Source organism: Dipodomys spectabilis, unplaced genomic scaffold, assembly GCF_019054845.1.
Source record: "Dipodomys spectabilis isolate Male_0828 unplaced genomic scaffold, ASM1905484v1 ptg000254l, whole genome shotgun sequence".
Taxonomy (NCBI): domain Eukaryota; kingdom Metazoa; phylum Chordata; class Mammalia; order Rodentia; family Heteromyidae; genus Dipodomys; species Dipodomys spectabilis.
In genome coordinates this window covers 1,316,487-1,326,305 of record NW_024870931.1, presented here as the reverse complement: position 1 = coordinate 1,326,305, position 9,819 = coordinate 1,316,487, and the positions used below count along the sequence as shown (strand labels likewise).

General features: G+C 37.6%; 1 non-coding gene and 1 pseudogene across 1 annotated transcript; one reads left to right on the top strand and one right to left on the bottom strand.

The window, feature by feature from the left end:
• Window positions 1-455: 455 nt before the first annotated feature.
• LOC122124930 lies at window positions 456-562 on the bottom strand. Its single transcript, XR_006150690.1, has one exon. It is a non-coding gene; the product is annotated as a U6 spliceosomal RNA (small nuclear RNA).
• Window positions 563-4,591: 4,029 nt separating this feature from the next.
• LOC122124924 lies at window positions 4,592-5,065 on the top strand (annotated as a pseudogene).
• The last annotated feature ends 4,754 nt before the right edge of the window (window positions 5,066-9,819 follow it).

The following is a 9,819-nucleotide window of genomic DNA, read 5'->3' as shown; positions in this document are numbered from 1 at the left end:
TATATATTATTGAAAATAAGAGAACCCATGGGACCTATGTTTCTTTGGAGTTGGCTTACTTCACTTAATAAATTTTTTTCCAAATCTTTCCATTTCCTAACAAATTGGGCAATGACATTCTTTCTGATGGAGGTATAGAATGCAATTGTATATATAAATACCACATTTTCTTGATTCATTCATCTACTGAGGAGCATCTGGGTTGGTTCCATATCTTAGCTATGGTAAATAATGCTGCAATAAACATAGTTGTGCTGGTAGTTTAGTATGGTCTTGTTTGTGATCCTTTGGGTGTATGAACAAAAGTGAGATTGCTGGGTCATAAGGGAGCTTTATGTGGAGTCGTTTCAGGAAACTCCATACTTCTTTCCAAAGTGGTTGAAGAAGTTTACACTCCCACCAAGAATGCAGTAGGGTTCCCTTGTGGCCCCATCCCCTTCAGCATTTGTTGTTGTAAAAATATGGATTGCTTCACGAATTTGAAAGTCATCCATGTGTATGGGCCATGCTAATCTTTTTTGTATCATACCGATGTTAGTGTATGGGCTGCCGGATTAAGCACAGAACATTTTTTATATAGAAAGTGTAATTGATTTTCTTAAACTAGACAATTCCACAAAAAAGTAAGTTCAAAAGAATTTTCATGAAATTTTAGAATCATGCATTTCTTACACAAGCACATATTTTTGATGTTGGCATAATTTGTGGAGGGGAAGGGAAAAATGTTTAAATAGGGATACAGGTAGACCCATTGCAACGATGAAAGGAACTTCACAACTTTGGCACCTCTACTACTGCCATACCTGCAGATTGTAATTTGATTGCTTATTTTGAGGTAGCATCACAATGCCTGGGCCTGCTTGGACTGTGGTCATCCTAACACAATCAAAATACATTGCACCCAGCAAATGGTTAGAGTTTCCTGAAACTTCTTTTATTTTTTTTTTGTCTGGGCTTGCCTGGAACTGAAATTCTCTAATCTCTGTTTTCTAAGTAGATACTATTACAGGCTTGAGTCACTTTATCCAGTAAAAGTATACAATTTCAAGATATCTTGATATTGCCTATATTTGTGCTTAACATATATAGCTAACCTTAATTTTCTCCCTCTTTTGTTTAATACTCTGAGTTGAAAACATTGACTTTCTTGCTATACATGGCTTTGTTTTCGGTGGAATCCCATCACAATCCAAAAAATCTCCCAAAAGTTTATGTCAAATCATGGAAAAGAAGGTTGCAGGTTGGGAAAAAAAAAAAAAAAAACACTGATCCTTAACTTATACTTGCAGTATATTTATAGTGTTAGTCAATACTTTCTGAAGTATGAGAAGAGAAGGAAGACAGAAATGTGAAAGATGTCAGGTCTCTGAGGAATTTCTGTAGTTGTCACTTCATGTTATATTCTTCCTTAAAAATTGCTTTATTAAAACCCTCTGAGTGGATATTGGTTGGGCTGTTTGGTAACCTTACCCAAGAAATGACGCTGATTTTAGAAGGCTGATGATTTGGTAAATAAAGGAATAATGAGAATGAGCACTGATATTGTCACAGAATGAGCCGACAAGGTTCATTGCTGAACAGCAAAAGAAAGCAGTTTCAAGTCTGATGATGCACATTGGAACATATATAGATAGATACATATATGTATACGTATACAAACACACGTGAAAAAGTATATATCCAGTAGAATATAGAGAGAAAGTTGGTGTGACAAGTATTAAACTATATCAAACTGGTTGCAGGGAAGGTCCAGTAAAATATCAATAGTTTAGCATAGATTTTGCATAGATTTGTAAAGGATGAAAATTCTTTCCTCATTTTATACTTTACAAATATCTTTAGTACATTTTAAGTTTTTTTATATTGTAGTTGGAACATCTATATAATGCTGAGAATTGGAATTACATAAAGTATGCAATATGAATAGGCCAGCCAGTATAGGAAAGTTCATGAGAGTCTTATTTCCAATTAACCACCAGGAGAAATGGAGTTCCAGTTCAGATTTTATGTAGAGCACTGGCCTTGAACACAAAAGCACCAGTCAGGCTGTGAGTTTAAGCCCTAGGATCTACAGAAACAAAAACACAAAATATAACTTGGAGTTAGATATTTTATAATGAAGCATTTTTATATACTCTACATTGTTAGAAAGACTAGATTTCAGTGATGTCTTTATAACCTATCATAATAAGTGATATTGTCCATTTATTAAGCAGAAAGGCTTACTCAGATTTATCAGTTTGAAGGTTTCAGTGTATGTTCAGTTGGTTTTATTGCTTTGGTGGCCTGTGACAAGACAATGTCAAGGTGAGGAGTATGTCAAAAAGAAATGTTTTTGACCTAGAATGATTAAAAGAGAAAAGAAAGTAGATGAGTGTGCATGTTCTCAGAGGTTTCACTCTGAAGAACTTAATCTCCAGAAGAACTATGCAGGTATTCTCCACAGTCTGGGAGGAAATGGAAAGTCATTTTTCTTTAACACATAGGTCTTTTTGGGGCATTCTAAATTCAAATGGCAACATCCTCACCAGTGATAACGAATTGTCCAGGGGGGGAAGCAAATAGATATTGCTATAAATTCCAATCAGATCTCAGCAGACTAAATATTTTATGGAATTCCTATTAAAATACTTTCTTGCAGTCTGACTGCGTCTTCATACTACATATTTGTATATCTGTATGTATGTGTGGGTTTGAATAAACTAATATAGCAATGTGGCAAATTAAAGTATTAGTAAGGCCTTTCTCTTCTCATATCATGAAAGCCTGCCACAATTCTCAATCAAATCCCATTCAAGATTCAAATTTTAATGCTGTCCCAAAACTTCTGTATGCAAACCCAGGTACATTCACTTCATTTAAGACTGCAATGATATATGAAAATTTTAAGTCTTCCATGGAAAAAAATTGTATTAAGCGAAGTTAGCCAGGCCCAAAGAAACTTAGGTCCATTGTTTCCCTTAATTGCAATAGCTAGTATATGTCTGAGTCATGCAAAAAGTCAGATAAGTTGATGTTAGGGAAATGAACCCTAATATATGTATTCAAATGTTTTTTTTTCTTTTAGGTGATTGTTTTCAACACATTTATAAAATTATTTCTTTGTTGCTTTGTATGTCCCTCTCCCATGGTATAACCCCTGCTTTCACTGTATTTGAGGTTGGTAAAATTTGTGAAGGGGAAGGGAAAAAAGAAATGTTTAAATAGGGGTACAAGTGGATACATTCCAACAATGAGATGTACAAGTCGTTATATGGAAAAACGAACTTTACAACTTTGGTGGGGGCGGGGATGAGGATTGGGTAGAGGAGCAGGGGAGGGAGGATGGGAAGGGATGGGAAGAGGAAACAAAAGAGGAGGCTACAGTGCTTGATAAGAAATGTACTCATTATCTTGTCCATGTAATTGTAACCCCTCTGTACAGTATTTTCACAAGGAAAAAAGAAAAAAAGAAAAATTTAAGTCTTCCAATTACGTTGTCACCAAGGAAACATGTACAATATTTCCTTAAAAAATATCTAGATTGTAGAACTTTAGCCAGAAAATTGAAGGAGTATACATTATAGGATTTAATTTAAATATTTAGTCACTGAAATGGATATTCTATATCCACAACTTAGAGCCCTTTCAAAATACATAATTGCAAACCTCATCTATTACCATCTTCCGTGAAGACAGTCCTTGCTGAAAACGAACCAGATGTGGTAAACCAATTAAAATGCACGCCATTGTCAAATGCTGTTGTTTTAAAGCATGGAAGTGATAGAACAATTAATGCCAGTGAACAGCTGGTTCTAAGGAGTATGGATAGTGATTACTTTGGACTCTAGGTGGAAAAATCCACAGATGTTTCAGATTGTGCTTCGTTTTGGCATTTGTGAGATATACTTTAAAAAGCGCAATGAATGAAAGCATGTTGTTTTATAAAGATTTTCTGACTGACAAACCAGGGAAAGAAAACTTATTGAAATATTTCAAATAAGAAGACAGACAATAGGGTGGGTAAGATGTGGTATGCAGCTTTAAATACAGACTGAAGCAAACCAAAGAATGGGAAAATTTTTTTCCTTAAAAGCTTTCTGGGTGTATTGTGCTATACACTATAATGATGAAATGATCATTTCTTTGGAAAAGTCATGAAAAAACATTGTCACCTGTTGAATTTCTTTATAAAGTGAATCTTAAATGACAAGAATGAAGAAATTTAAATATGTTAATAAAACATTATCAAGTATTACTTTAATTTTTGATTAAAAGTTAAAGCAAACCGGCAGACTACTAGTCCATTAACATTTATGTTTCCTGTCATATTTATTTTCCTTTTGTTCCTCTTTTTTGGGTGGTGATATTTTTTTTCAGAAAGGCAACCTAGTCTTAACCATTACCCATAAAATTTATGCTGTCATAGAATCTGAGTTTTTTTTTTTATTAAATTAAGACAATGGTAGGCTCATTTTATGCCAAACCAAAACATAAACACCAAAAACATTTTTCACTAAAAAACCATTCATAAAAAATCATGAGGTGGAAAAGGCTCTGGAGGACAGGTCTAATCCAGGCGCCAGAGGAAAGGTTAGGAAAACACCTGAACATGTGGCATCCCAATGCAGGGCAGCCGGTGCAAAATGCAAGTATCCCTTACATGGGGTGCCCTGGAGGTTCCAATCCTGGTTGTCCACCTCCTTTGTGCCCACAACCTGTAAATCCAGCCATTCCTCCTGGTCCTGTTCCCGGGTGTCCCTTTCCTCCAGGACCTCCCCAGGGGAACCCAGCTTTCCCTCCATGTGGGCCCTCTTACCCTGTGCCACAGCCACAGTATCCAGGATACCAACCCTCAGGTCCTTACCCACCCCATGCCCACCACCTGCACCTGGCATGTGTCCTGTGAATCCCCTGGCTCCTGGCATAGGCCCACGAGCCCCAATGGACAAGAAAACACTGAAGAAAATGAAGAAAACACATAAAAAGATGCACAAACACCACAAGCATGGCAAGCATTCCTCCTTTTCCTCCTTCTCTTCCAGCAGAGACTCTGACTGAATTCAGGGCCTGTACCCTCCCCTCAAGTCTCACCAGTTTTTCTCTCATCAAGCTTCTGCTGTGGTGTTGTACTAGGGGGAAATTAGCGCTCTGATCCCCACCCCACCCTCATCTGAGCCTTACCCTGCTGTTCAGCCCTGACTGGCTAGGGAAATGGATAAAGTATTTCTGTGGGCTAGTAAAGACCATCTCCTTCCTGGTTGATCGATCTTTTGTTTTCTTTTTCTTTTTTCTTTTTTTTTTTGGTTCAAGACTGGGACTCTAGCTCAGTACCTAATGCTTTTACTCATTGGCTGGCACTCTACTAATTGAGCCGTGCCTCCAATATCAAGAGCTGAAGACTTTAACAGAGGAGCAGTTTTTTGAAGATGGTGAAACCTCTGAGCTAAATGCTGAAGACAAGTTTAAATTCTGTAAAATGTGAGTTTTTTCCTTCCATTTCCGATTGTAATACGTGTGGTTGGTGGAAATTTCATTATGATAAAAAAAAAACTGTATTTTTTTTTATAAAGGTAGCATACTAGGATCATTTAGAGCTAGATATATTCCCAGTAGGCCTCTTAATGATTTCATTAACTGCAAGGCTGCCTTGATTCAAAGCAAGAGTCCATTTGGTTGATGAGCTTTCTTGAAATGTAATCTCTACTACTTAGCTCAACATGCTAGCTCGGGTCCTACTCTCATTTTCCAGTTCTCAGTCCAAATAAAGCTATTTTTTTCTGGTCAAAAAAAATAATGAGTACTTGGGGGAAGATGGAGGAGGAGAAGCTGGAGGGTAAACAAGCTCTTACATAGAAAGCAGTTTTAATGTTCCAGTGAACAGTCCTAGGCTAGAGATTCACACCAAGTGTGCCATCACAGTAAAGAGAGTTTGACCAAAGAGGGAAAATCCAGGCAAGATGACAGATCTGAGCACTTGCCAGGAGCCACAGCTGAGGTGGCAGTTGGGACAGCGCCAGTGGCTGTAGCCCCCATCCCTACAGAGAGAGTCCACGACAAAGGCCCCAGATGTGGCCGGTGAGCGGATTCTACTCAACACCAGCAAGAACTAACAAGGAGCAGATATCTTCATCCTGCAGATCACAGACCAGAGACGACGCAGGAAACAACACTCTGGCATGAGTAGAATCCTGACATCCTCACTCCTTCTCAGGGAGCAGAGGAGGGAAGGCCACCCATCCCCCACTACCAGAGATCTCCATCTAAGATACTGACCTCCACAGGGCTGAACAGTAAGCTCCAACTCAGGCCTTGGAAGAAAACAAAAGAGTCATTTAGTAGGTCACAGGAAGTAGACATGTCTTGCCAGGCTCAGCTCCACCCAGGGGAATGTCACCCCACCCAGCCAGAAGAACCAGTGTCCTCAGAGGAGTGATTTCCTTCACAGGGTTAACAGAGCCAGAGGCTGCCCCTCCCTACAGCAGCCTAGACAAACAATTGAAACTCAGTAAAAAAAAAAAAAAAGACCCTGAGAATGGGTTCCATGAGTGTTTCAGGAGTTGCCCCACAGGGAAAAGCTACTGTTTGCTGAAAGGCCTCAACCCTACCTCATCACGGCATTTCCACACTGGAGGAAACAGCCATCTCCCTCTTTTGTGATACTCAAAGCAGATCTCCCTTCCACCAAATAGCCTGGGAAGAGGATCACAAAATCCTGGGTAAAGCAGAGCATTTTTCTGCCAGCACGAAAATAATTGACTTAAGAAACCAGTCAAGCAAAAGGAAAACCAAACACCACAAGCACACCAGAGACTCCACCAAGAGACTGGTTATGGACACAGAGGAGATACAGGGTCTTCCCATTCCCCCCACCCCCCACAAAAAAAAACTCCAAAAATCAAAGAAGTCTTTTTTTAACCATTTTTCAATTTTTATTTTTTAAAAAAGTGTTTGATGTTAATTTTTTTCTCATAATTTTTATTTTTGATGTGTGTGTGTGTGTTTAATCTCTTTTGACATTTTGGTCCTTTTTTTATTGTTTTCATTTTTTTCTCTCTCTCTTTCTTTTTTGTTTGACTTAATTGCTGTTCAGCTCATCCCCAGATATATACCTGTGGTCAATTATTAGACCTTATCCCCCATTGTGTACATACTTACTCCTGAAATTTATTACTCGATTCAAAACATCTTAGGCTTAATTTCTTTAATAGCAGTATTATCTCTTTATACCAATATAATTTTCAATTAACTAATTTTAGTTTTCTTTTATTTTTTAGTTTTTCATGTTTCCTTTCTATTTCTCCTCTCATATCATCCTATCCTTATCTTCTCTCAATATCGTTTTTTAAACTTACATAATTTTTAAGTGTTTCACTTCTTAGATTTAAATTTTTGTTTATCCATTTTTTCTTTATTTTTAAAAAATCTCTCTCCTATCATTCTGTCCAATCCATTTCCCTCTCAGAGATTAGGACTTGGTTAAATTCACTCTTCTTTTACCTTTCCACATCCCTCTAATCCTATTTTCCTCCACAATTTTCCCTAAACCTAATAATTTCTGGTGTGTCAAGTTCTTTTTGCTTTTATTACCCCATTAGTCCATGGTTGTTTGAAGATGAATAGGTTGTATCTGATGAAGTAGATTGTATCTGCAGCCATTTTGACTGTGCAACTACAGGATTCTGGTTGATGCTTGCCTTAAAATAGTGGTTTAGCACAAAATTGGTTTTACTTTCATACCAAATGAGCAGAACAAGCCGGAAAACACAAGGAAAATGACAAGTCCAGGTATATGAATTCTGACTCATGATAATCAGGTGACAGAATACTTAATGAATAATCCAGAAGGGAGTTCCCAAAAAGCTCTACAAGCACTACTGGTATACATGGTGAATGAATACATTGAAAACTTGTAAAGGACTCATTGTGAGCATGATAGGGAGTGAGAGGGGGCAAAGCAAAGATTAATACAGGAATCTTGTGAGCATGAGGAAGCTACTCAAAGATTAATATAGGAATTGCACACGAGCAGTTTGAGAACAGTCAAAGAGAAATACAGAAATCGCATGAGAAGGCTGAGATCAGTCAAAGAGAAAGACAGGAATTGCATGATCGTGAGGAAGCTGTTCAAAGAGTAATACAGGAATTGCAAGAGAGGGATGAGAATACAGCAAGATCAATAAAGGCATTCATGGAATCCATGAACAGACAGCTGAATGAATTCAGGGAGACCACAAAGGGAATGCTCAATAGAGCGCAAGAAATGTAATGGGAGCCCAAGGAAACCATAACGAATCAAGTAAGTGATTTGAGATGAAACACTGACCACCAAATTAAGGAAGTAAAGTTTATACAAGACCTAAAACAAAATTCCAACGAACAATTTGAAGCCATCAACGCCAAACAATTAGAAGGAAAAGAAATAAAAACAAAGTAGAAAGTCTTGACAGTTGGTTAGACCATGCAGAAGATCGAATCTTGGGCATTGAAGACAGCCTAGATATTATAAAGAAAGAATGTATAACTATCCAAGACAAATCCAAGAAATATGATAGATCTATTCAACATTTCGAAAGCACCATCAGAAGGCCTAATCTGAGGATAATGGGTGTAGAGAAGCACCTAGAGACAGAAGTTAATGGTTTAGGAAATTTATTTCACAGAATCGTAGCAGAGAACTTCCCAAACATGCAAAAAGATAGGCCTATTCAGATACAAGAAGCTTTTAGAACCACCAAACAAGACTTACAAAAGATACTTGAAGATGTCCTACACATAGAAAACCAACAAAACCACAATAAAGGCCAAGAAACAGGCTCCAAGGGAATAAAATTAGAACTTAACACCAAAAGCCACCAAAGAAAGTCCTCTAACACATGGAGGCTGAACAACACACTGTTGAATCACCAGTGGGTCATGGAAGAGATTAGAAAGGAAATGCAAATGTTCATGATATTCCACAACAATGAACACATAAATTACCAGCTCCTCTGGGACACAGGAAATGCAGTAGTCAGAGGCAATTTTATAACTCTGAGTTCACACATCAACAAATTAGAGAGATCTGAAACCAACAATTTAAAGAGACATCTGAACCTCATTGAAAAAGAGCAACCAAATAAACTCCAATCCAGTAGATTGAAAGAAATAATTAAAATTAAATCAGAATTAAACGAATTAGAATCCAAAAAAAAATCATAGAATCAACAAAACAAAGTGTTGGTTCTTCGAAAAAATTAACAAAAATTGACAGATGCTTAGCAAATCTTATCAGAAAAAGAAGAGCACACACGGAAATAAACAAGCTCAGAAATGTGCATGGAAACATCACCACAGAAACAACCAAAAGCCAGAACATTAGAAGGGAATACTTCTCAAACCTTTATGCTAATAAGTTTGAGAACCTGGTAGAAATGGAGCTATTCCTAGCAAATATTGACATGCCAAAACTAAACCAAGATGAGTTTAATCAAATTAACAGGCCCATATCAAGCATTGAGATAGAAGCAGCAATGAGAGAACTCCCATCTAAGGACCAATGGATTTACAGCGGAATCCTACAAGGCCTTCAAAGCAGAGCTCACACCAATACTCCTCCAACGCTTCAATGACATTGAAAGAGAAAGCGCATAACGGGACTCATTCTATGAAGAAATCATAACCCTCATCCGAAAACCAGGCAGGGACTCATCAAAGAAAGAGAACTAGAGGCCCACTTCTTTGATGAACATTGATGCAAAACTTCTCAACAAAATTTTGGCTAATCGACTTCAACAATTCATCCAAAAAATCATACACCACGATCAAACATTATTCATTTCAGGGATGGAAAGCTGGTTC